Raw genomic sequence first — 26,674 nt, 5'->3', positions numbered from 1 at the left:
TATATATACATTCATACATATAGCCTCTTGATCCGTGTTTTGCTTCCTTGTGACCATCGCATGATCTGAGAGAGATTTCCATCGGATGCAGTGAAATCCAGCCCCTTAATGCTCTGAGGGGTTGAAGGCCTCTGAGCATTTGGGCAGAAGCATTTCTTTCCTCTGGACCTGAAGCAGTTCCGAGACATTCCAACAACAGTGTAATAAAACCGAGGGAGTTTTCCATGCCGCTCACCCTCCAGAGGGTAGGTGACTTGAGTTGACTGTCTCATGGAGGTGACGAATTTACACTCGTACCATAGAGTCTGCAAGTCTGAAACCAAATTCATCGTCCTTCCTGTGTCCCTTCCTTCCAAGGAGGTCTTGCTTTTGACATCCATCAGTTATTTAATGGGATCACCCTTTGCCTGGTCCCAGGCAGCAAGCTGTGGCATGAGTCTCCCTGATTTCTCCTTTACCCCCCACCTCTGGTCCGTCTCCATAAAGTGTGGAGTTTTTCTTTTTTGCCTGTCTCTTCACCAATACTCATAGTTCAGGCCATCATTACCCAGACTAATGTAACAGCTTCCTAAGCAATAATATACCTTTACGTTTAAAGATGATAAATTAAAATCATTTTAGTAATGCATATGGTAGAAGGAAAAGCTCAGACATACCATGTTGGCTCCCAGGAGAACTTGGAAGAAACAGTGACTTTCAAAAGACAAGAGAGGTTAAAAGTATAGAAACTCTTTCACATCTGGATGCTAGCCTCTAATTCTCTCCCATGACTTTTTCTCCCTAGGCTGTCTTACATGTTTTGGTCTTTTTATCTTGGTCTAAGCACTTCTGCTTAGAGTGCCTGCATTCGTTCCTTCTGCCGATCAAAATCCTGTTACTCAGAGCACAGCTCACTGCCATTGTCTTCCCTGAACATTGTGGGCAGAAATGTTCATTCCCTCTACCGAATTTCTACAGGCCTTCTATTCTTTATTCTACATTTAATTGAATGCTTTGCTTTATAGATATCTTTGGGAATTACTTATCTATTTCCGTACTGGATTATGAATTCCTGGACAAAAGACTTCTTTTTTTTCCATATTTGTATTTGTTACTACAGGGCAAAGCGTAATGCATTGTGTAAGGTTAACTCCTAAATAAATACTTTAAAACAGAAATGGAACTTTCTAAACCATGATAATTACGCATTCACCTAATATCCCTAGTGCCCATTATTTGTTTCCAATTTCATTGAGGTATAATTGACAAATGCAATTTAAGATTTTCAAGTATATATGATAATTTGATACATGTATCCACTGCGAAAGGATTTCTCCCATGGAATTAATTGACACATCCATCACCTCCCTTTCCTTTCTTCCTTCCTTCCTCCCTCCCTCCTTTTTTCTTTTTTCTTTCTTTTTCTTTTTCTTTTTCTTTGTGTGAAAGAGCATTTTTAAGTTCTACTCCCACAGCAAATTTTAATTATACAATATGGTGTTATCAATTATAGTCACCATGTTATACATTAGATCTTCAGAACTTACTCATCTGATGATAATGATGGTACCCTTTTGCCAACCTGTCTTACTGTCTTCATCTTCTAGCGCCTGGGAACCGCTTTTTTACTCTGTCTCTATGAGTTAGACTTTTTTTTAGATCCCATGTATGAGATACCAGGCAGTATTTGTCTTTCTCTGTCTTTGTGTCCATTATTTTAAGCAGATGTTTAAGGAGCTCTTCAGGAATAAAACTCACAAAAATGTCATTTAATCCCCACTATAATCCTAGGGCATAATTAATTACTTTTGTCCTCATTTCACAGTTGAGAAAAATGGGGCTCAGAGAGAGATGAATGAATTCCATCAGGACCACCCAACTTGTTTGTCTGAACTCAAATTTAGGTCTGACTCCCAAAACCGGCATTTATATTTTGGGGCCGTGTTGTCCCTCAGGTGTCCCATGTAGAGACAAGGTACGTAAAGCACAGCTGCTTCCCAGGGCCTGGCAGGCTGGCGGAGAGACAAAGGTGCAGGCCACCGTCACTCTGGCTGCCGGAGGAGAGGTGCCTGTGGTCAGGCACTGTGGGGGTGGGAGGGGGTACACTGGTAAGGGCACATCACAAGAATCAGGGGACTGTGTCTGAGAGGGGTCTGTGAGGAGGATGGACGCATGGGTTTTCTCTGTGCTGAGCTAACCAGTCTCAACGGGGCTTGAGTGTGTAACTGTTCTTTAGGGTTTCCCTTTAGCTCAGCATGCATTTTCTGGTAAACAGTGACATTTACCCTCGAGTTTTTGGATTTTTATGGCTTCTGAGGTAATAGGTAAGTCTATAAAATGCATAAAACAAAGAGACCACTTGGAGAGACTATAGGAATTTGTTTTAAAGAGCTGGTAAATGGGCAAAAATAGGGGAAAGGGATTAAAAGGTACAGATTTGCAGTTATAAAATAAAGACGACGTGGGTATACAATGTATAGCATCGGGAATACAGTTAATGGTATGGAACAACTTTATATGGTGACAGATGGTAGCTAGATGTATCACTTCATATACAAATGTTGAAGCAGTATGTTTTACACCGAAAACTAATACAAAATTGTATGTCAACTACACTTCAATAAAAAAATAAAATAAAATACGTGTTTGGTTAAAAAAAAAAAAACTTTAAAAATCAGTTTTAAAAAAAAGCAACTGTGATTTTCTGTTGTTTTCTAGAATCCACACTGTGGAGAAGAGCCAAGGGGGCACTGAGTGGGTATCTAATGAGAAACCCTGACAGTGGTCTACCAAAAGGATATTTGAAGCACACATACCTTTCTCACGCTCAAGTGTAGAGTCTCCCGAGTCCTAAAGCCTGTTGGATGGGACCAGAGAGACCAGTTGGTTAACCTCCCATGTGCCGGAGGGCACTTCCTCCACAGAATCCACAGGTTGTCCTAGCCTCTGCTTGCACGTCCAGTGGGGAGGGAGGCACTATGCTGCTTGGCTATGCAGCCCATTCCTTTGTTGGTGTTCATGAAGGTAAAGCCACCGACTCAGAGCCTTCATTTCATACTCTGGAGCCACACATTAGAAATCTAATTGTCCAGGTGAAGGCGCCGCAAATATTTGAAGGCAGCTTCTTATAGTCCTGCTAAGTCACATTGGACTAAACTCCCTCCACCTTCACTTAATATATGCAGTGGGCCTACACAGAGCCCATACTCTGTGTATAATGCTACTTGCTAGGGATACAAAGATGATAAGACACAGCTTTCCCCCCTCTTTAGGAGCTCACAGTCTAGTTCATCTAGAAATTCCAGACATGATTTTGTTTCCATCACCCTATCCTAGAGAGTCAAGTTGCATTTAAAGGGTGGTTTCAACAATTGGACCCAACTCTCAACCCACAGTCTGTGCTTTGTACTTCCATTAGTGAAGCTTAAGAGCTGTGCTCTTGGAACTGTGATCGACTCAAATCCCACTTTTCACCCATCTGCACTCCACAAACAACTGTGAAGTCGGATGGTTTCCATGCTGTATTTATTTAATTCATTTGTTCATTCATTCAGTAAACTTTGAGTACTAAATATTTGGGGCCCTACTAGGTACTGTTTCTCAGATGCAGTTCTGAACCACGATGTAGTTTTGGCATCAAGCTCAGTCTTGTAGGAAAAACACAAATAAATGGAAATTCCCGATATGGTGGGACAAGTGCTCTGATAGGATTGTATGCAGGTTGCTGTGCAATCAACCAAGGAGGGCCATCGAACGCTCTCGAAATGAAAGAGTGTTGGGAGAGGGCCAGACAAGGATTCCTGGAGGATCTGGTACCTCTGTCACCTCTAAAAACACAAGTAACAGTTAACCAGGTAAAGGAGAACCAGGCAGACAGAGCAAACTTTGCAAGACTAAGGGGCGTGAAAAGGCCTGAAGGTATGTGGAGGACTGGATGAACAATAGGCTCCCAGATGAGGGGAAGCCTCGAGGTGGGCAGGGCTCCGCACGCCTAGCTAAAGAGATTGGGTTTTGTCCCGAAAGCCACTGAAGGATGGAGTCATCCCTGTTGACTTTAGCCCATTCCAAGCGTTAAAAATCCTGGTTATGTCATGCAACATTTTACTTCTTTGTGACATGAGAGGATTGGATAAGCACACCCTTTCTGCTTTTAGACCAATTTTGGATAAAAGTAGTAAAAAGGCAGGGCACCTGGGTGGCTCAGTCTTTAAGCGGCTGCCTTCGGCTCAGGTCCTGGGATCGAGCCCCGCGTCGGGCTCCCTGCTCGGCGGGAGGCCTGCTTCTCCCTCTCCCACTCCCCCCTGCTTGTGTTCCCTCTCTCGCTGTGTCTCTCTCTCTGTCAAATAAATAAATAAAACCTTAAAAAAAAGTAGGGAAAAGGGATAATAAAAGAAGGACTGAGCGCCTCATCCTGCCTCGGAAGGGAGCTGCGAACACCGGGGTCAGCAGGCCTAACAAAGCCCACTTCAGCCTGCCCGACCTGGCCCGACCTGGCCGTCTGAACTCCTGCTGTGCTTCGTCGACCTCTTCTCCGCTGTTCCTGGAACACGCTAAGCTCTTCTCTATTTCTGGTCCTTTGCATATGCTGTTCCACTCTCTGGAACGTTTTCTGTGGCTGGTTCTTAACCTTGAGATATCTTCTAAAAGATCTCCACCTCCTCGGTCCCCAAACCACACCCGCTACGCTCCATCACTCAACCTGTTTCTTTCTTTCATAGTACTTATCCTGAGTTACGATTGTGTATTTGTTTACTTGTTTGTTGTATTATTATTTAGGCCCGCTCTCTCTCTCGATTGTAAACTTCCCAAGAAGAGAGATCCTGTCTATTTTGTCTACTGCAGGAGCTCAGGAAATATTTAGGTGCCATTAAAAGAGAGGGTTTCTATGGGAATACTACTTGAATATGGTTGACTGTGAACCCTAAGAGACGGACAATGTCCTTTGCTGCCCTTAGCTAATCAAAGGGGAGTCTAATACACTATCCAGAATCCAGAGTAATGGCCATATTAGACAAGCCCGCACTGTAACAGGATTCCTTCCAAGTACATTCTTGGACTGGCTTGAAATAGGTCTGTAATACAGCGGATTTCACGGTCTCTGGCTGTGCTCTGGTGACCCTCCATCTTAAGCTGAGAGTCTATAAAGAAAGGCAGCGAGTGGATATCAATGAGAATATTATGGACACAATGAAGTTATGCTCAGTAAATAGCCCTTTAAATCTTCAGGGAGCTGGGCTTAGATGGAAATTCTGTAACTGAAATTTGGGCTAACGGGCTGGGTGGATCAGGAGAACGGTAGGAATTGGGATGAGGCTCATGTAGGGCAAAGAACACAGAAAATGAGTTGATTAACTTAGAGACAGGAAGACTGGGAGGCTTCCTTAGAGTTCAGCAGGCCTGCCGATCAGTAAATCAGCAAGAATCCGTTGACTTGTAGTTAAGTGCCAGTTATGCACCCAGCCCTGAAGAAAGTTCTGAAGGAGACACAGAGACTAACACACAAGAAACTTCTGTTTTGGGTAGAGGAAAACAAAAACAACAAGCCCGAAGAAAACCGGAGTTATTTGCTGCTATGTTCTGACTAGAAATTTAAGCGCACTAAGGATTCCAAGAGGTAGCCTTGGATGTATTTGGGACAAGTTTCTAGTTGCAGGTGGACTTTGAGTGTAACCTTAAAGAGTTGCAAAGAATTCACTTAATTTTATAATTTATAAAGCAAACAATGAGGACGGGCTTCTAGCCAGGCACCCTGCAGAGCACCGTACACAGATTAAGTTCTTGAAGAGTGCTTTGGAGCTGGGTGCTGTCATTCTCTGTGCTGCAGGTGGGAAAGCCAAGGCTTAGGGAGGCTAAAGAAATGTGTCCAAGGTCACACAAGTGATTAAGTGGTGTTGGCTCTTGAAAGAGCTGAGCTTGTGACCACCATCTGTAGGACCAGCGTGAGCCGAGGAGGGAGCAAAGTGGATTTTTGTGCATTGACTAAGTAGCGGCTTAGGTTGAGTAACTGGGTGATTATTCGAAAGCTAACTTGGGGACCAGTTCCATTCGTCAGGGGTTTTGATTGTCATTTCATGGAATTTATCTTCTGGACACTGAGGAGTCCTTGAAGGTTTTGGTGGGCAACGAGTACAGTGATGAAAAGTCGTTTTCGGAAAACCTTCAAGCCTGAAGACAGGGACACCAGTTAAAAAGATGTCTCAGTGGTCACGGCATGAAGCCTAAACAGAGTCAGTCAGCGGGATGGGAAAGGGTGGGAATGGTGTGGGGCCCTTCAGAGACGGATGGCTGTTCTTTATGTCCAGAGATGGCTGTGCACGTGGAATTGGACAATAAATACCTCAGGGGTAATTTTGGTTTGATGTTAGTTTGAAATTCCTTACATGAACAAGGTAGAGAGATTTTGGAGTTAAGAGTGTACTTTTTTTTTTTTTAAGATTTTATTTATTTGACAGAGAGAGACACAGTGAGAGAGGGAACACAAGCAGGGGGAGTGGGAGAGGGAGAAGCAGGCTCCCCGCTGAGCAGGGAGCCCGATGCGGGGCTCGATTTCAGGACCCTGGGATCATGACCCGAGCTGAAGGCAGACGCTTAACGACTGAGCCACCCGGGCGCCCCAAGAGTATACATTTTTTGAGCGAATATTAAGGGAAAGGCAAGTGGTGATTTTTCTGAAATTAAGCTCTATCTACATAAGTGCTAGGCCTGTAAGGATAGTATGACCTTTGATCCAGTTCAGTTTTGGCTGTTATTTAATTTAGGCCCTGTGACTAAGCTACTTTATATGGCTTCTCGAAGAGCTTCTGAGACAAAGGAATTACATAAAGTACAATCTTTGATTCACCAATAAACCTCTCTTCTCATTCCCCTGCTGTCTTCTCTTGAGCATTAATTACGGCTACTAGGTACAGGTCATTCTTTTAACAACCTGAGACCTTCCTCTGCTGAATGAGATCTCCAGCTCTGGGATGGGAAACTTCCATAGATCCTTTTCATAGGCCTCCATAATGCTGTCTTGATACCTGTATCTTCAAATCCTATGTTAGCTCTCTGCAGGAATGCCAGAGGTAGGAAGATGGGAATGAATTAGTCAATTTGTAGCTCTATTGTGATCATCGTCATGCACTGGCTTAAGAAAGACCCAGTGCCTCAATTGCAAGTATGCTAGGTATGTGAAAATACTACCTGAGCTAGGTGTGAAAAATTCAAACACATTATTGCTAATGATTTTCATAAGGGCTAAAGAGTTTAGGCCAAAAATAATTAGGGTGAACAGTAGAGCTGTCAACAAAGCTCCCAAATAATGAGGTAGCAATTAATGAATGGACTCATTGTTCTTTTTGGCTCTAGGGCATTAAGTATTTCATTTTAAGTCATGGTAAGTAGTACAATTCATTTATATCTTTATTTAAAACTGTTAGTTTAATGTTAATTGATTTTACTTTGATTTATAATTTAATATTCAATCTTAATTTAAAAATTAGATGATTCCCCTCACCTCAGCCCCATTATAAACCTTATGAGCAAGAGTGGTTTTGGTGCTCTCAGTTCACACCCTATGATAGGCCTCATAATTAGGCTCTTAATAAATGTTTTGGTGGTATTAATCATGACAATGATGAGTTTTAAGTGTGCTAGTGTTGCCTACTAAGACAGACTCTTGATGTTTTCCATGACATCATTGTGTAGGGCTAGGCTGGCCAGTTGTTCTCCTCATGGCCCTTTCCCCTTTTAGATACAGAAGCATCAGGAAAAGCCTTTCACCTCATTATTATTATTATTATTATTGTTATTATTATTACTACTACTACTATTTATTTATATATTTATTTATTTGGCAAAGCCTGCAGGATATCATGGGAAATGCTTTTTCACATAACCATTCCATGCAGCAAGCTTTCCTTCCTACAGCTGTCCAGAGATTTCAGATAAGCAATTATGGTTGCTCAGCTGAGCCCATTTATTACAATATGTATATTAAATGTATCAACTATCACCTTCAGCACCTCTTTCTTCCCCTCAAGATTAAGACCAGATGTTTGCAAACCATTTCCCAGATCAGGAAGCACTGGATCCGAGGACCTCTTTTTTTCTTTTTTTAAGATTTTATTTATTTATTAGAGAGAGAGAACAAGCGGTGGGAGGAGCAGAAGGGGAGAGAGAGAGAGAGAGGCAGACTCCCCGCAGAGGACTCTGAGACCGTGACCTGAGCAGAAGGCACACACTTAACCGACTGAGCCACCCGGGTGCCCCAAAGTTTGGCCAGCTAACCTTTTGACTCTTTCTTTGACCTGGGACGTTTTGACTCTTTCTTAGAACTAAATCATTCAAAGAGTCATGAGCTGAGGAATGAGAGTATCCTTCATTGCACAGGATTTAGTAAGACATTTATCAAGATTTGGTTTAACAGATTCCTCTCGTCTTACCCCAACTTTCCCTTGTACCCTTCCTCCTGAAGAAAAGTAGTGACCCTGGGTGGGTTTTTTTTTAATTTTTTATTGTTATGTTAATCACCATACATTACATCATTAGTTTTTGATGTAGTGTTCCATGATTCATTGTTTGTGCATAACAGACCCTGGGTGTTTTTGAAGTGAGTGGATGGCTTAACATCCCACCGATTTGCCTGTATCTCCCATGATACTGTTTCTTGAGACTTCTTATTATAGGGTCTCGTGTCACCTGGGCTTTTAGCTCCCTTCTTAGGCTTTTCAGAGTCCATGTCCAGAAAGACCCATCTCGTTTCAGAGATGTAGATTTCTTAAGAATCTCCTGTCCTTTGCTTTATCTGTCTCTTTTATGGAAAACATTGAATTAGATGGGCCCGCTGTTCTCTATGTGGGCCTTCCCATGGTCTGCAGGTGCGTTCAGGGCCAGAGGCTGGTACAGAAGATGAGGCTGAATGTGCTTTTTATTTTTAAATCCTCACACTGTGTCCCTGTGAGTTCTGCTGCTTCATTTCACAGTGTTTGAGAATCAGGCCGGTGTCTTGGTCCTAGATTGTTTACCCAGCCTTGACAGATGGGTGATGCTCAGTGGTTGTTGTGGAGAGAGTAGGGTGTGGTTAGGGGTGGAGGTGGGAATGTTGGTTAAGAAAGACTAACAAATGTCAGTGTGTTGAGAAGTTGGAGGAGCAGTGCCGGGGAATGGAGACGTTTGGCAGGACATTCTTTTCCTGCAGAAACTTTTTCAGAGATGGCTTAGGGGAAATGAGTTGGCTCAGTGTTTCTGATTGATTATCTTTGAATAGTGTGCAAAGAATTGTGAAGCTAAGGATTGTATCGAGCCTTGCTAGTTAAGAACAAGCAGAAATTGCAGAGTCCATCAACAGTACTTGGAGTTGATATGTCAGGACTAATCAGTTCCCCCTTGAACTGTGACCAACCAGGAGTCTTAATCAGTAGGTGAGTGGGTTAACAAGTTGTCACCACTAGTTTGTATTTAATTACTGCCTTAGAAAAGTAACGGCTTGAACCTGACTCTGGTGACTCCATTATAGGCCTAAAAATGTAAAAAGATCAACGGTGGTTCATCCTCCCCTCTGTGAATGGATGGTTTCTACTGAGATGTTGTTGGTCTGGTATAATTTGGCTGCTGCCTGAGGCTGTTTTTGGAGTGTCCTGGGAGTCTGTCTATCCAATGGTTTTATTTGTATGTAGCACCCCTGCCTTCTGCCAGTCCTTCACTGAGTTGTGGGGTCATAAGGTAGACACAGCTGGATCAGAGAGAACACCGCTGTGTTCTGACTCACTCTCAGCCCCGTCCCCCAGGGCAGGGAAGACACTGGCCCCGGAGTAGCTCCCATCTCATGCTGTCAGCTGTGTGGTGGGGGAGGGCCTGGATGGGCAGCTGGATGGAGAGCCTGTGGAGTCGGGCCAGTGGAAGAGAGCCATGGCCCAATGTAAACGAGTGCAAGCTAGCAGGGCAAATTGCATGTTGAAGCTCTTCTCTTTGGGGGCCTACAAGTTGCTCTTGTCAAAACTCCTCTTTTGAGGAATACACATCGCAGCTGTTAGGGGGACCGGGGGCCTGTGGCAGAACCAAGTTGTGTCTGTGTTGGTGGATCTACTTGGCGTGGGAAGTGGGTTCTGTAGTGCGGATGGTAAGAAGGGAGATATTCTAGGAAAGACTGTGCTAGCCCAGAGGTCCCTGTTGGATGATAAGAATAGCAGACGTTTATATTGCCCCTCTCAGCTGATAATATTACCTAGAAAGTGAAATATGCTGACCGTGACATTAACATTTCTGATTACATTTCAAAACCTTATTCTGACATCCATCTTATTTAGGAGGCCAAAGAGATCCTAAAATTTAAAAACACATGCTTATTTTAAAAATCTGTGCCTTTGACGTAAATCTTGGTACAATTCCACACTGCGATTTATTGATCTTATTTTTTCTTCTGTTGATAGAGTGACCATTTTTGAGCCTATAATCCTGAGCTCAGAATCAAATGAAGAAAGGGAACATTTGCTTTTCCACTTAGGTTACTCCAGCATTTGCTAACTTGTTACCAGCGGGGGGAAATGTATTTGAGTAATAAGGGAAACCCAAGGCAATATTGATACATATCTCTGGGAATAATGGTTGCAAGTTCTATAAAAATGCCTCTCTACTTCTCACATGGTCAATGGGGAAAAGGCTCATGGAAAATGAGAAAGTACCTGGGCATCTGGCTGCAAATCTGAGTTCTTTGCCAGTGTGGATGGCTTGGCTCACTTCTTTGGTCTTGGTAATAGGGCCATTATTTCTGTGTTAGATGGATTTCAGGATGTAATATGTTGTTTCAACCCAGGCTGTTCCCCAGGAAACACAACTGTTTGTTCTCTTTTCTGGCCTGGGCTAAAACCATGGTGCCATCTTTCTTCCAAGCACAGCGTCTCTGAATAGGATCTCCTTTATCTTTCAGAAATCTGTGAACTTCACTAGTTTTTCTGTATGTGGGAATATACTTTTTTTGGTGTCTGTATTTCTGTAGGTTTAAATTTTGTACATTGAAACATGTTGCTTCCTACTGGGAAAAAATTAATGCGATTTAAGAAGAAACCAAAATATCTCCTTGCCTGCCTTTTTCTTTTGGGAATTGGGCACCATATCATGAAAATTATGGGAGCCTTGAGATAAGGATTGACTCTTCTCAGGCAATATGAGCCAACACCAGTGCTTAACTCATTAGCACTCCCTGGAAGAAGCAGAAGGCTTTAACTGTGTATGCATGTACATTGATTACCTGGAACACTAGAAATATCAGAAAGGAAAGTTCCCTGGTAAATTGTATTTTAGAATTTTGGAAGGTAGTGTGATATAATTAAAAGAGCATGGCCATGAATCAGATAGATATCTGTTCAGGTTCCAGATATGTGCCTATGTCATTGATAATTTTTGCTCAAACTAAGAGGTAGGTTTTCACAGAGTCTAGCCCATGGTCATGCTCGATAAGCTTTCCTTCTTTTGTCTCCTCTGTCTTTCCATCGCCGTCGGATATGGGTAGAATTTAAGAGGCGTGACACTAATTCAGTGTCACATTGAGCCTGTCTCCTTTTAGAGAGATTGACCCTTCCTACGGCCCTTAACACAGAGTGAGTTATTATTATTAATCTTTTTTTAGTGAGCAAATTAATGCCAATGTTGCAGGCCATCAGGTTGTAATACATAAATCAGAAGTCTGCCCTTACATTCCTCCTCTCTTCCTAAACGTGTATTTGCCTGACTTAGGAGAAATTTCTAAGCAGAAGTCTTTCAAATTGGTTTGTGACATATCAGATTATTAGTTGTTAATCTCTAAAACACTCAAGCTTCCTTAAAAAATGGGCCACATGATTACAGCCACTGTGGAAAACAGTATGGAGGGTACCTAAAGAAATGAAAAATAGGACTACCATAGGATCCAGCAGTCCCACTTCTGGGTATACATCCAAAGGAAATAAAATCATTTTCACAAAGAGATTTCTGCACTATTATGTTCATTGCACCATTATTCACAGTAGCCATGACATGGAAACAATCCAAGTGTCCATTGACAGGTGAGTGGATAAAGAAAATGTAGTGTACACATACAGTGGAATATTATTCAGCCTGAAAAAAATCCTTTCATTTGTGACAACATGGATGAACCTGGAGGACATTATGCTGAGTGAAATAAGCCAGAAACAGAAAGAGAAATACTACATGGTCTCACTTATGTGTGCAGTCTCGAAACTCCCAGAAACAGAGAAGAAAAGAGTTACAGAGAGCTGGTGGTTGGGGAAAATGGGAAGATGTTGGTCAAAGAGGACAAACGTCCATTTATGGGACAGATATGTTCTGGAGACCTCATGCACAGCAGGTGGTGACCGTAGTTAATAATAATGCATCGTATACTTGAAATTTGCCAAGTGTGTTCTTGCCACACACAAAAAAGGCAATTATGTGAGCTGATAGGTATGTTAATTAGGTTGATTGTGATAATCATTTCACGATGTGTACCTATATCAAATCATCCCATTGTACACTTTATATAATTTTTATTTCTCGGTCATGCTTCAGTATAGCTGGGGGGATAAAAGGGAATTGCAAAGGCCCAGAAACTTCCAAAGTAGTATTTACCATGTCCTCTCAGATTATTAAAAGCACAGTGCTCTTAACAATAGGTTGCTGAGTCAGTTAATGATAAAAAAAAAATAGACGATATGAAGGAAGAAAAGAAGTGTCTGAGGCCAGCCACTACTCAGTGTTTTGGTAGTTCCTGCCTAGAAAGGCAATACATGACATGAACAGAACATTTGTGCTTACCTCCAGGGGTGTGAGCTCTGGTCCTAGTTCAGACTTCCACTTTCTGTGTGAGTCTGTCAACTACTGTCTGCCTCATACATCAAAGGCCAGGCTAGAAAAAGTAATGTCTGTGTTCTGTTAGTCACTGTGTCATTGGCTGTAAAGCACATAGCCTCAAAGTCTTCATTGTAAATGGTTAGACTTAGTGCAAAGATAGTCTTTTGCCTTGAGTAGTTGCAATCTGGATCACTTATGGGGATATCAGATGAGTACACAGTTTATCACTGCACTCCCTGTGCACAGAGATTCAGTTATGCTGGAGAAGTTTACTTGCATGCATTAATACTCTCTTTCTCAGCACCCTTGTTTAATTCAGCTAATATTTATTCAGTTAGTATCCTTGCAAAGTATGGGAAGTACAGTGTGGGAGATAGTATGGGAAGTACAGTGTGGGAGATAGAAATATAAGACTCTACAGTTGGATTGAGAAATGTTAAGAGAGACACATTGTCTCTGAGTGTGATAACTGCTGATAAAATCATTGCATCTCAGTACCAAAAAGGGACCTTAAAAACTATCTAACGCCCTCGTGTACAGATGAGGAAGATTCCGACAAAGATCTCATTATGGGCTAAAGGCTTAAGCTTAATGTTCGTATTGTTGAGGGTAGAGTTGGATCTTAACAGACAGGGTTTGGCTCAGTGCAGGAAGGGGGAGGCCTTGTTGCTGTAGGGAGCAACCATCTTTGGTCCTCAATGGCCGGTTGGGTAACCATGGTCCACATGGTTCACATCCACTGTTTTGCAGAATCTTATTGCTGTTATTCCTCTTATCTTTTATTACCTACAGGAGCAAGACTCAAGCATGAGTACATATTGATATTTCTGCTGTATAATTTTCCGACTACTGTTTATCTGCCACTTGATCTTAATGGCTTGAGAAGGAGAGAAAGGGAGAGAAACTTGTCCATTCCATCCAACAAGATCCTTCCACCAAATACGGAGCTGCTCTTTCCTCCTCTCTTTGATAGGGTGCATCTCTCCTAAGTTTGAGCCCTTCCTGCCACGTAGTTCTGTGTTTCCTGACCTCATTCACTGTATAACCTTTAAGGATGCATTTTTATCAGAAAACAAGCGAATTACCAGGAAGAGGAGATTCGACCACAGAAATGATAAGACGGACTGCCTGACATGGAGACAACTGGATGAAAATGCCTGTACGTTGCCGATCGTTATGGCAGAGGGAAATCTTCTGATGCCTGAGTATGTTTGGGGGGCCTTACCAGACCCTGGTTTGTTTGAGAGCACTCCAGTTTAGCAACTTGCCTTCTTGTTCCAGCAGAGAATTCTTCCCACTGGCCCCACTCCGTAGAACCAGTTTCCACCTTAGAAGCTCTTTAGGTATTCTCTGGTAAGGCCCAAATGCCTTCCCAGCCTGTGTTTTTTGTCCTTATTAATTTTTTTTTTTTTTTACAGTTAGTATTTGGCAAATTTGTATACTTTTACCTGTTTCTTTTTATTCTCTATTAGTCTCTGGTTAGGAACTCAGCTAATCTCATCCTTCACATCTCCATTAAATGACATTCTTTTGGGGGCATCCTGACCACCTATATTTGGTTAAATCCTCTTGCTGAATGCTCTTTATAGCACCCTGAATTACTGCTTTCTTAAGTGTCTACCATCTGGCCAGACCATAAGCTGGGCAGGGACCTGGTCTGTCTTGCATACTGTTTTATCCCCAGTTCTTGGCACAGTGTCTACAGGAGGTATTCCATAATTTGTCAAATTAAATTGAATTTTATTCTCTTTTATCCCACTTTGTTTCTATTCTTTGCAACCAAAGGCAAGCTAAAGAGAATACATTTAAGCCAGGATTAGAATGCATAGGGAGAAGGAGGAAATGAACTTGAATTTGGAAAATTACATTTTGGCATGAGATAGGTTCTAAGTTTGGCAGATGATTTTCCTTCTGGGTAATGAGGAGCTTGCCTAAGGACCCATGGGGCCACTTCCAGAAAGGTAACCTCCTGTGGCTTTTTCTAGAAACTTTGCCCAGTGCTCTGGCGTGATACACATTTTCCCAGCTTGCCTGGTAGAGATTCCGATACTATGAAGATCAGTCTGGACGTAGCAGAGAATAGGTTGTGGTGGGGGGGGGGGGGGCGGTGGGGAGTTTCAGAACTTTAGTCAGAAGATTTCCTAGTGAGTAAACTTGCTGGAAGTTTGTCATTCTTGAAATTCTCTGGCCATTTTCATTGAGCCTGTGCTCCTTCCCCTTATGCTACTTCCTCCTTCGGCAAGTGTCTTGCTTTGTTGCTGCTTTTTCCTTTTCCAGCCCCATTGACAAAGTTGTACCCTGGGGCCTGGTCCTTGATCTTCTGTTGTTTGTGAGTGTTTCTTTTTGGGAGATGGATTTGACTTTCAGCCCTTCAACTCTGGTTCTCGGGACAATCTCCATACCCATCTCTGAGCGCTTCTGGGCAGGACAGTCTGTGAGCGTCCCTGCCTGTTAGGTATCATCGATTGGGTATCTGATTGTCACTTCAAACTAAATAAGCCTTTGTGAGCCTTGTCTTTCTACCAGGACATTCTCACACAGCAGGGGTGCCACAGTTCCGGCAGGGACCGCCAGAGTCTTTGAGTCTCCCTGTGCCTTGCATGTGTCTGCACCTGTCTCCCACCCGTCTCGTGGTTTTCCAGATCCTGTTGGGTTTTCCTTGACAGTAACTCTGGCATCCATTCCTTCCCTTCTCCCCACCACCCAGCTCCTCTTTTTGCGATGAGGCCCTGTACTCTCTAGAACCCAGCCATCTGTCCAAAATTCCTCGGGTTCTTATGGCACCCAGCATTGCCACGTGCTTCTTCGTTTTCCTGTTTTGTTTTGTTTTGTTTAATTTTAATGTCTCATTTTCCCAGTGAGCTAATTACCTTCTTGAGGTCAGAGATGAGGAATTGTTTGTCTTCCTGTCTCTAGCAGTTAGCATAGAGCTGCATAGCTGTGGGGCAGGTTCACTGATGACCGTGACAGTGAATGGGAGGACTCTCCTGGTCAGCATCCATGGGATGCCAAGACCTTAACTAGAACTGGCAAAGCACAAGATATGAAGCCAAGGGGTGGATTAGGTTAACACAAGAGAGCAGTGTTGTTACTTCTAATGAAAAGAGGCATCTCCAAAATACGGAACATGAGTTCCTTCTGAGCGTTGGAAAAAGTCAGTGTCTCTTTTGGGATTGTTCTTCATTGTTGGAAGATATTTCTTTTCCTCCTCATTATCTGATGTTAACCTTCAGCAAGCTTGTGGAGAAGTATCATATTGCCACTTTATAGAAGAGAAAACAGAAGCTTGGGAATCTGGTTTGACCCGAGGCCGTAGAGCCCAAAGGTGGCAGAAGCGCATCTCCAGCTCTGATCTTCTGGTCCCAGGTAAAAATCAGCTCAAGTAAGACACGGAGTTAAACACTGGAAAGATGCGCTTCCTGCCCTTGGCCTAAAGAAGTTTGCAATTTTGTGAGAAATAGAGGAGTAAACAAACTAACTCTTACTCCAAGGTTTGAATTAAGTTAAGGGTGAATAAGGACGCAAACAAAATGCTGTGGGTGCATGAAGAGAGGAGTGATTAATTCAGCCTTTGTACTGAGCAACAGCTGCTCTGGGAAGCTTTCTGTCAGTGAGTGGTTATGAGGTGTGGATGAAAGCAGGTGTGGGCGTCTGTAGAAAACAGAATGGCCGGGAGGAGAGAGACAGTGCCATCTCCAGCATGTTCCTTGGCAGAAGGAGCCGGGGAGTGGCGAAGGCTGAGGGTGGATGGTGACCACATTTGGGTAGTTCAGCATTCTAGGCAGGAGGGGAAGGTCCCTAAACCTATCGGCCCCAACTGGCTTAATTGATTTCACTGAGCTCTCGATGTAGCCCAGTGTTCCTGTGGGCGGCTGCAGTTTTGATGACATTGCAGGCTGACTGTGATAAGACTGAGCTTGTCTCTGTGCAAAAATCAAGAATCTGGAAAGATGGCACCATGCCGTCAGCCTACCAGGGTTGCTCCCATGTCCTTTGCTCATTTTCCGAACTTCCTACGTTTTTCTAAATCCTACCCCCCCAATGTGTTCTCCCGACTTCCTTAATTTTTCAACCTTGTGAACCTTCTTAAGTTTTTATTTAGCCAGATGTTTATTCCAGACTCGACAGTATGGCAGTCTCATGTGGATTTTGAAATAAATTTATTCCATGTGTTTTTAATTCATTCACACTTAACTCATCAAAATGCCCCCCCTTTTTTTAATGAAGTAGTTAATGGCTTAGGCATTTTTGTCAGCCTTTGAGTTGGCCTCTTAAAACATTTTCTCTTTTCTTTAGTCGTACAAAATCATCCTAGAAACTTGGTGCGTGCCAAAGTTAAAAGACCCCTTGGAACATCTTTATATTTGCTTTCATCCCTCTTCCCCTTCTTTCTCATGCTTACAGATTCTCCATCTAGGCACACAGTAACTGAATTTTCATGTCTGGTTACCACTTACCCTCCACTCAGCCTTTCCTTCACCCTCTTTCAGCATAAGACAGGGCAAATGAATTTTAGTCCCCGCATCTCCTTTCCCTGCAGTTGTCAGAAATTGACTTTGGTCTTTCTAGCATCTCCCCAGCTCCATCCTTCTTAACCTTGGGAAGGACTGTGCTTTGGGCCTCTTAAGTGTTCTATGGATTTTTTCTTTTTATAGGTCTGCAAAACCTGCAAATGATTTCTGGAATCTTGATAGTTTTAGGGGATGTCCGGCTAGGTCAGCCCTTCTACCAGTTTCCTTTAGATCCCTTGCTGCTGTCAGTCTCTCTATATAGTTGTAAGGGCATTTGAGGACGTCCATGTGGCAAAGAGAAACTGGCAGATTATGGTGTGGAGGTCTTGCTTTGCATATGAATGCAGAGAGGCGGAGGAGACCCAAGTGCTCAGTTCACGAATATGTTCTGCTTTCTCGGTAAGAAAACGTATCTGCGGGGCACCCCGGTTGGCTCAGTTGGTTAAGCGGCTGCCTTTGGCTCAGGTCATGAACCCAGGGTCCTGGGATCGAGCCCCATGTCGGGTTCCCTGCTCACTGCAGAGCCTGCTTCTCCCTCACCTCCCAGTTCATGTGCTCTCTCTCACTATCTCTGTCTCTCTCTCAAATAAATAAATAAAAATCTTTAATAAAAGAAAAGAAAATGTATCTGCTTTCCTTTGGCTTCCTCACAGAGCATCAGGCAACTCCAGTGAAGGCAGGAAAGGAAAGGGAGGGCACAGCAATGAAATGCCCACTGGGCACTTCACAAAGGGTAATGCATTTCATCTTCACAGAAATCTTCAGGGGTGAACTATGATTAGCCCTGCTTCATGGAAGAGGAAATTGAAACGAAGAAAGTGTTGGTAACCTGTTCAAGATCACTCCACAAGTCAATGGTAGAGATCCTCTTCTTTCCCCTACCCCAGATTACCAGCCAATTGGTAGGAACATGAGCCTCCAGGAATCATTTGGCATGGGTGATTTTATGATTTTTCCCAGGAAGCTCAGCTAAGAGCCACACCCAGTTGTCCCATTGAGTCTGTCAGGTTATCTGAGTATTTCGGCACCATGTCTTTGTGTGTGTTGCTTTCGACCCTCTGAAGCTTTCAGCGGATATATAGGTCACACATTCCTGGAACATAAATCAGTCAAGCAAGCAGCTTAGAGATTCTTATCCACTCAGACCTTTGGCCCTCGCCTGTGTCAACCGGAAATGTGGGTGTGGAGAGTCAATTTGGGGACTGGTACGTTGGAAGAATGGAAGAGAAGCCCATGGGGGATGCGTAGGAACAGAAACTGTTCTTTGGGGATTCTGCTCTGAAGTTCAAGGACAGCTGTAGTTGGAGGGGACGGACTTCTGCCATGAAGGAAGATTTATATTGAGGAGATGTGCCTGGACTGTGCCTCTCCCTGGCCCAAATACATTCATACACACGAGCTTACAGTTTCCAGAATCAGCACAACCGGAAAATGTTCTGTTTAGCTTGCCGAATATTCTGTATCATCCCAAACACCCTGGGATGTCCCAGGGCATACCGACCACTGGTGCACTCAGATTTTCTAATCCAAAACCAGATTCTCAAAACAGCCAGTCGTTCGGCAGGGAATGACTTCTAGGCATACAATACAGACAGTTATGTGATATCCGTCCTGCAGCAAAACATTGGTTAGGGGGACTGGTTGAGGGAAAACAATGATTAGAAAATGTCCATTCATTGTGGTCATGTTTACACTCCGTTTGTCAACTAAAAATGTGTTTGTTTAAACAATGTCCTTGGTTTATGACAGTCATTACTCGGTAGCAGATAATGTGCTTGAATTTCACAAGTGTATGTAAATGATCCGGCCGAGCAGGGCAGCTGTCTTCAGTCAACATTTTCACATAGTGATAATTCTCAGGGAAAGAGAAAGATGTACTTAATACATAGCGTTATACATCATCTGCCTTCCCAGTGACCGCAGTGCCCCCTAACATATGTGTTAATTGTAAATTTTTCCCTACTATTTTCTCCCTACTATTTTTAAAACCTACATTTGATTTTTAGCCAAAATATAAAAATGTGGCTGGATGATCTCACAGTACTTTTGTGGGAATATGAAATGGGAGTTGCCAGAGCTTTGTGAAATTAAAGCTCAGGGCCAGTGTGGTTTCGTTGGGAATCGGGTCATATAGTAAAACAAGAAAAGACAGCAAACATCTGGCTAAAGCGTATTTTGTCTCACTTTTCTGCTCCCCGGTTGGTTTGCCTTTTGGGAGACTCAGTGCGTAGCATGCATGTTACCCACCCTGACTTCTGGTGCAGCTGAGCTCCTTCCTTCCAAGGACCACACAACTCAACACACTGCCCCACTGCAGTCATATTATTTACAAGGGCGGTCCTCCTGAAACCCCCAAACATATATGCTCATCCCAGTGGCCTTGTGTGTGTGCCTCCAACATCACACGGTGCTCCCAGCCAGTGAGTAGAGTGCAGCTTTGTCACTGAACTTGCCTCAGAGTTCGGGTCAGGATTCCTGCAACTACAGGCTTTGGTGAAGGACGGTGCTGTAGATCACTGTCATTCGTTAGAACTTTGTGTTTTTCTTTTTTAAGTAAGCTCTACTCCCAACATGGGGCTTGAACCCATGACCCCTAGATCAAGAGTCGTGTGCTCTACTGACTGAGCCAGCCAGGTGCCCCTGTTTGTTTTTGATGAAGGTTTTTTTGTTGGTTTTAAGCATTATAGAACCAAATCTCGCATAAATCTCCAAAAGCCATTTACCTGTTGTTTGAGTAGAGTTAATGCACAATGTTATGTTAGTTTCAGGTGTACAACATTGTGATTCAATGAGTTTGCACATTATACTGTATTTACCACAAGGGTAACTACCATCTGTCCCCATACAGTGCTATTACAGTATTATTGACTATCTTTCCGACACGGTGCCTTTTATTCCCATGACCTACTCATCCCATAACTAGAAGCCTGTACCTCCCATTTTGTCCATCCTCCAAACCCGCACCCTTCTGGCCACCATCAGTTTGTTCTCTGTATTTATAGGTCTGATTCTGCTTTTTGTTTATTAAATTGTTTTTAGATTTCACTCATGAGTGAAGTCATGTGGTATTTGTTTTTCTCAGTCTGATTTATTTCACATAGCATAATCCCCTTTAGCTCATCTGTGTTGTCTCCAAGAGCATGAGCTCATCCTTTTTATGGCTGCATAATATTCCATTATGTATATATTATATATATTTATTTACATGGCCCACATTCATTATCCATTATGTATATATTATATATATATATTTATATAGCCCACATTCATTATCCATTCATTTATTGATGGACACTTAGGTTGCTTCCATATCTTGGCTGTTTTAAATAATGCTACAGTAAATATAGGGGTGCATATATCTTTTTGAATTGATGTCTTATACCCAGTAGGGGAATTACTAAATCATATGGTAGCTCTATTTTTAATTTTTTGAGGAAACTCCATACTATTTTCTACAATGGCTGTACCAATTTACATTCTCATCAATAGTGCATGAGTGTTCCTCCTTTTAAATTTTATTTTTAACTTATATGCCGTAAAATTTCACTATTTTAGTGTCTGGTTATGAGCTCTGACAAATGCATCAAATTGTATAACCCAGAACCACAGTCAAGATACAAACCAGTCCTGTCACCAGGTCGTAGCTACACTTGTGGTGAGCATAGTGTAAGGTGGAGAGTAGCCCAATCACCATGTTGTACACCTGAAACAAATGTCACATTGTATGTCAACTGCACTTCGATAATAATAATAAAAACCCAGCCTTGTCACCCCCAGTTATCTTGTGTTGCCTCTTTATAGTCAAATTCTTCCTCCACCCTTAATCTCTGGAAACCACTGATTTCTAGATGTCTTCTCCATCTCTAGTTTTGCCTTCTCCAGAATGTCTTGTAAATGGAATTCTGCAGCTTTTGAGTCTGGCTTTGTTCACTTAGTGTAATGCATTTGGAATTCATCCATGATGCTACGTATTCCCTTATTATTCTTGAATAGTGTTCCATGATTCTATTGTATGTATGTATGTACCACAGTTTGTTTCTCCATCCCAGTTGAGGGATGTTTGGATCATTTCCAGTTTTTGATAATGACTAATAATGCCACTATACACATTTGCATATAGGTTTTTATGTTTGCTTTTCACTTGGATTAATACCTAGGAGGGGGGATTACTGGATTATATGGTAACTGTAAGTTTAAATTCATAAGAAAATGCCAAACTCCTTTTCAAAGATGCTATACTGTTTGCCTGTGTTCCCATTAGCAGCATATGAAAGTTTCAGTTGCTCCATATGCTTGCCAACACTCGATGTTACCAGTTTATAAAAATTTTTAGACCATTCTAACAGATGTGTAGTGATATCTTGTTGTAGTTTTATTTTTTTTAAAGATTTTATTTATTTACTTGAAAGAGAGAGAGAACACATGTGCTCAAGCGAGGGGAGGGGCAGAGGGAGAGAAAGAGAATCTGGAGTAGACTCCACGCTAAGTATGGATCCTGATGAGGGGCTTGATCCCAGGACCCTGAGATCATGACCTGAGCTGAAATCAAGAGCCCACTGCTTAACTGACTGATCCACCCAGGCGCCCCTTGTTGTAGTTTTAATATGCATTTCCTTAATGGCTAATCATGCTAAGCATCTTTCCATGTACTTATGTACTGTCTATGTATCCACTTTGGTGAAGTGTCTGCTCAAAACTTTTGTTCATTTTCTTATTGAGTGACTTTTTAAATTGCTGAACTTTGAAAAGTTTTTTTGTATATTCTGGATACAAATAATTTGTCAGGTATGTGATTTGCAAATATTTTCTCCTGGTCAGTAGCCTGTAGTTGCATTTTCTTAGTAGTATCTTTTGCCAAGTAAAAGTTGTTACTTTTGATGGAGACCCGCTTTTCACTTTTTTCCTTAATGTGACATTCTTTGGGAGTCAAAGCTAAGAATTCCCTGTCTAACCCAAAGTCATAAAGATTTTTCTCCTATGTTTTCTTCTAAAAGTTTTATAAGTTTATGTTCACTTTTGGATCTATGATCCATTTTCATTTGATTTTTAAAATAAGTTGTGAGTTCTAGGTTAACATTTTTTTTTTTGCATATGGATATCTAGTCGTTCCAGGACCACTTGTTAAAGACTATCACTTCTCCACATTATACAGTTTTTATTTTAAAAGAAAGAATGTGATTCTACCTAGCATGAGAACTCAAACATCTTCTATCATGAAAGGAGAAAATTCCTTCAACCCGTTGGCTCAGGAGTGGCTGAAAGAGAGAGTCCCCTTTGCTCAGAACACCACAATATTTGTTTTACTAGCAGTGTCATAAAACCAAACATATTTTATATATTGCTGGGATTTCTAGGTTGTTGAGGTTTTTTGTTTCGTTGGTTGTGGGATTTTTGGGTTTTTTTGTTTGTTTGTTTTGCCCAGCTTTTTAGAAGAAGTTTTAACTATTTATGGGCATGAAAATTCTCTTTTGACAAATTGGACATATACTAAAACTTTACAATGAGAACAAAACTGAAGTTCATTTAGTCTAACTCTTCCTTTTTTAAATTACAAAAATAATACATGCTTGTAGTAAAATCTAAATACAGGTGACCCTTGAATAAAAGAGCTTGAACTGCATGGGTCCACTTAGCTGCAGATTTTTTTCAATAAATACAGTACAGTACTGAAAATGCATTTTCTTTTTCTTGCAATTTTCTTAACATTTCTCTAGCTTACTTCACTGTAATAATACAGCATGTAATAAATGTAACATACAAAATATGTGTTGACTACTTATCAGTAAGGCTTCTGGTCACTGGTAGGCTATTAGCAGTTACGTTTTTGGGGAGTCAGAATTTATACAAGGATTTTCAACTGCGGGGTCAGTCCCCTTAGCCCCCACATTGTTTAGAGGTCAAGTGTACTACAGAAATATCACCTAGGGAGTGGTTTCCTACTACTTCTCTGCTTCCTTTCATTGGTCCCTTCGATGCGCTTCTCTTCCTTTTTATGACCTCAGCTGTTGGTGTACCCCAGGGCTCCAACCTTGGATCTCTTTATTTCTTTATTTCACTTGCTCTGTAGGTGGTGTCATTTAATCCTGTGGTTCTGTGAGCCACATCTACTCCCAGGAGTCAAGTTTGTGTCTCCAGCCTAAGTTCTTCTCTAAACTCCAGACTGGTATGTGTAGCTGCCTGTTCAGCACATCTACCATGTGTAACAGCAGCTTGTCTAGAACAGAAATCTTGGGGGCCCCTGGGTGGCTCAGTTGGTTCAGCATCTGCATTCAGCTCAGGTCATGATCTCAGGGTCCTGGGATCGAGTCCTGTATCGGGCTCCCTGCTTGGCAGGGAGCCTGCTTCTCCCTCTGCCTCTGCCCCTCCCCCTGCTTGTGCTCTCTCTCTCTCTCTCAAAATAAATAAAATCTTTAAAAAATAAATAAATAAAACAGAGATCTTGGTCTGCTCTTCGTCCCGTCTTTCCCTTCTTAGCAAATGGCACCGTCATTCCTCTGTGTGCCAAGGCCAAAAACCCAGACCTGACATGGCACTCTCTGTAGCTCAGACGGGACATTCAGCGCTTCCTCAGTCTCTTCCACCCCTCACTGGAAGGCACACACTGAATGGACCACCTCTCACTATGCAGCTGCTCCCTTGCTGGCTCAGGCCACAGTGGTGCCTGGTCTAGAAGGGTGCCTCGCCTCCCAGCTTGCGTCCCAGCTTCCACGCTCACCCCTGCGCTCAGTCCCCTGCACAGCAGCCACGGGGATCTTTAGGATGCAAAGTGTATCATGTCCTCCTCCAGCTCAGATCTCGCCAATGCTTTTATCACATTCTGAAGAAAATCCAAACTCTTTGCACTGGCCTTCAAGACCCTACGTGATCTGACTATGGCAGATTTCTCCACATTTTATTTCCTGTGACATTCCCCCCGCCCTGCTCACTCTGTCTTTTTGCTACTCTTTGAACACAAGACCATTCCCACTTTAGGGCTTTGCTTGAGCTGGTTCTCTGCCCCTGGGGTGCCCTTCCCAATGTTCTCCTCTCCCCTGAGTCACCTATCTGCTAGAATTGTTACCTCTTCCTTGCCTCCCCTCTTGGAAATGCTTGCTCCTCCTTACCTCCCCCATCTTCACAATCTTCTGTTTTTCTTCATAGAATTTATCACGACCTGGCCTTATATACATATATCTGTTTGTTTGCTGTCTACCTTCCCAACTGAAACGTAAGCTTCCTGAAGGTGGGGACTTGATGTTATTCACTGCTCTATCGCCAACTTCTAGAACAGAGCACAGCCCATAGTAGATGCTCAATAAACATGTATGACAGGATTGAATACAGGATTAGAGTCATACATGTAGACTACTTTTCGCCCTACTTCACTCCCACGCCTTCTCTAGAGGTAATCACTGTTAATAGTTTGGTGACTAACTTCCTGGGCTTAAAAACAATACATTTGTAAATGTGGGCACACATCCAGATTTTTTTTTTATGGAATGCAAATTGTTCCATACCTTTATTTTCTCTCAATAATTTACTTTAGAATATTTTTCCATTTTATTTTATTTTTCCATGTAATCTATCTATTTACATAGGTCTTCTTAGTGCTTACATTGTAGTTCATACTATAGAGGTACCACAATTTATTTAATCATTTTGTTGTAGTTATGTGGGTTGTTTTCCCTGTTTCACTATTATAATCAAGGCTGCAGTAAATATGCTTGTACATAAATCTTTGTGCATATGGGAAAATTGGTCTCAAATTATAGAATTGCCTGGTCAGTACTTTTCAGAGGTATTGCTTAGTTTGTCTTTCTAAAAGACTATACTGATTTACACTCTCACCAACAATATTGAGTACCCATTTCCCCATATCCTGGCCAGCACTAGATATTACCACACGTCCCAAATATTTTTTAACGTTAGGGGAAGAAAGTTTAACTCTCTTACAAAAGAGAAAGCTGAAACTCTGGTGATTAAAAACCTTATGGACAGGTAGATAACTAGCCGCTTCCTATACTGGTAAGCTCCTAAGCTTCTAGATGTTAAATTAGCCTGTTTCCTAAAGATAGTTCCTTTTTAAAAATGTCAGAATTAAAGGAATAAAGTGATTTGAGATGAGAACTACATTGTACCTGTAAAGAAGCTTTCAGATAGTGTTTTTAAGAAGTGACATTTCATAATGTATCGTGGGAGATCCCAAACCACAGGCCCAGGTATCCTCATTTTCTTGCTATAATTCATTCCCAGATGATTTTTTTTTTCCCCTCAAAAAGAATCCACCACACAAAACCTCAAGTGTTAGCATTGGCTGGAGAGTTAATGGAAGACGTAGCCATTGGTGATTTATTATTTAACAACTTTGTGGTTTGTACTGGGCTTTATGAGAAGGAGTCAAAGAACAAGAGAAGTTACCTGTTTTAATAACAATGACAGGGGCCCAAAACAGAAGCACGGAAATGAATAAGAAGAGAAATGCCAACCCAGAGGAGGGAAATACAATATACAAGTAGCAACCGGGTGTTTCTGTGACATGGGTTGGTTTTAACCCAGAGCTAGTGTGAGCATTGGTTGGCTCACAGGCTTGCCTTTGCCCTTGTAGTGAGCTATCAGGGCTGGGCTGAGTCTCGAAGGACGACCCCTGAGTCTTCCCTATTTTCATCAGGTATCAAGATGGGCTTGGGATGAGAAGTACTTTTATGGCATCAGTATATTAGAGTTTGAAGAAGTCCTTGAAGTTACCTACTTTTTTTACTCACTATAATGGATGGCAAGACTGAGGCCCAGAGAGAGAAAATGACTTACGTAGGTAATGATCATGACATTTTAAACACGATTCTATTGAATAACGAAAAGCAAGAGCTCTTGAACTTTAAAGACATAACAGAGTCTTGGACAGAAAAGTACTTCTGCCTGGAAATTCCTAAGGCAGGAGTGGCACATAACTAGCTTACATGCCACCATACACCCCCGCAAATGCCCACGGCAGACATCGGCAGTCAAACTCCGCTCCCTTTCCTCAGCCACGCTCTGACCCAGCCTGACTGTCCTCCTTCACACGGTGCTGTAGGCCGCAGGTCGTAATGGATCTGAGTTTTCATGTGAATTAAAATCGATTTCTGTTTGCTGTCCTCCCCCCCCCCATTGATGTATCCATGTGATTCAGGATGTGATAAGAGCTCTAGACTTTAAGCCAGAAGAACTTGGTTTGACTCCTGGATCTTCTTACTCCTAGCTCTGTGATCTTAGGCAAGTCACTGAGCCTTTCACTTGGTCTTGTCTCCGAAATGAAGAAGTTGAATTAAATCATCTTTAAGCTTCCTTCCAGCTCTGAAAAATGTCACCGATTCAAGGTCTGGAGACCTCTAGCAGGAATTCATAGTTGCAACTATGTATTT

General features: G+C 42.3%; 1 protein-coding gene across 1 annotated transcript in view; it reads left to right on the top strand.

Moving 5' to 3' along the window:
- The window catches only part of BARX2 (BARX homeobox 2), a 69,819-nt gene that overhangs the window by 28,386 nt on the left and 14,759 nt on the right, over positions 1-26,674 (top strand). The window lies entirely within an intron of this gene.

Source organism: Eumetopias jubatus, unplaced genomic scaffold (assembly GCF_037043125.1).
Source record: "Eumetopias jubatus isolate StellerSeaLion01/CBP00866 unplaced genomic scaffold, mEumJub1_p1.0 scaffold_13, whole genome shotgun sequence".
Lineage (NCBI taxonomy): Eukaryota > Metazoa > Chordata > Mammalia > Carnivora > Otariidae > Eumetopias > Eumetopias jubatus.
Note: the sequence above shows the minus strand (reverse complement) of the source record. Positions and strands in the feature narration are given on the sequence as shown.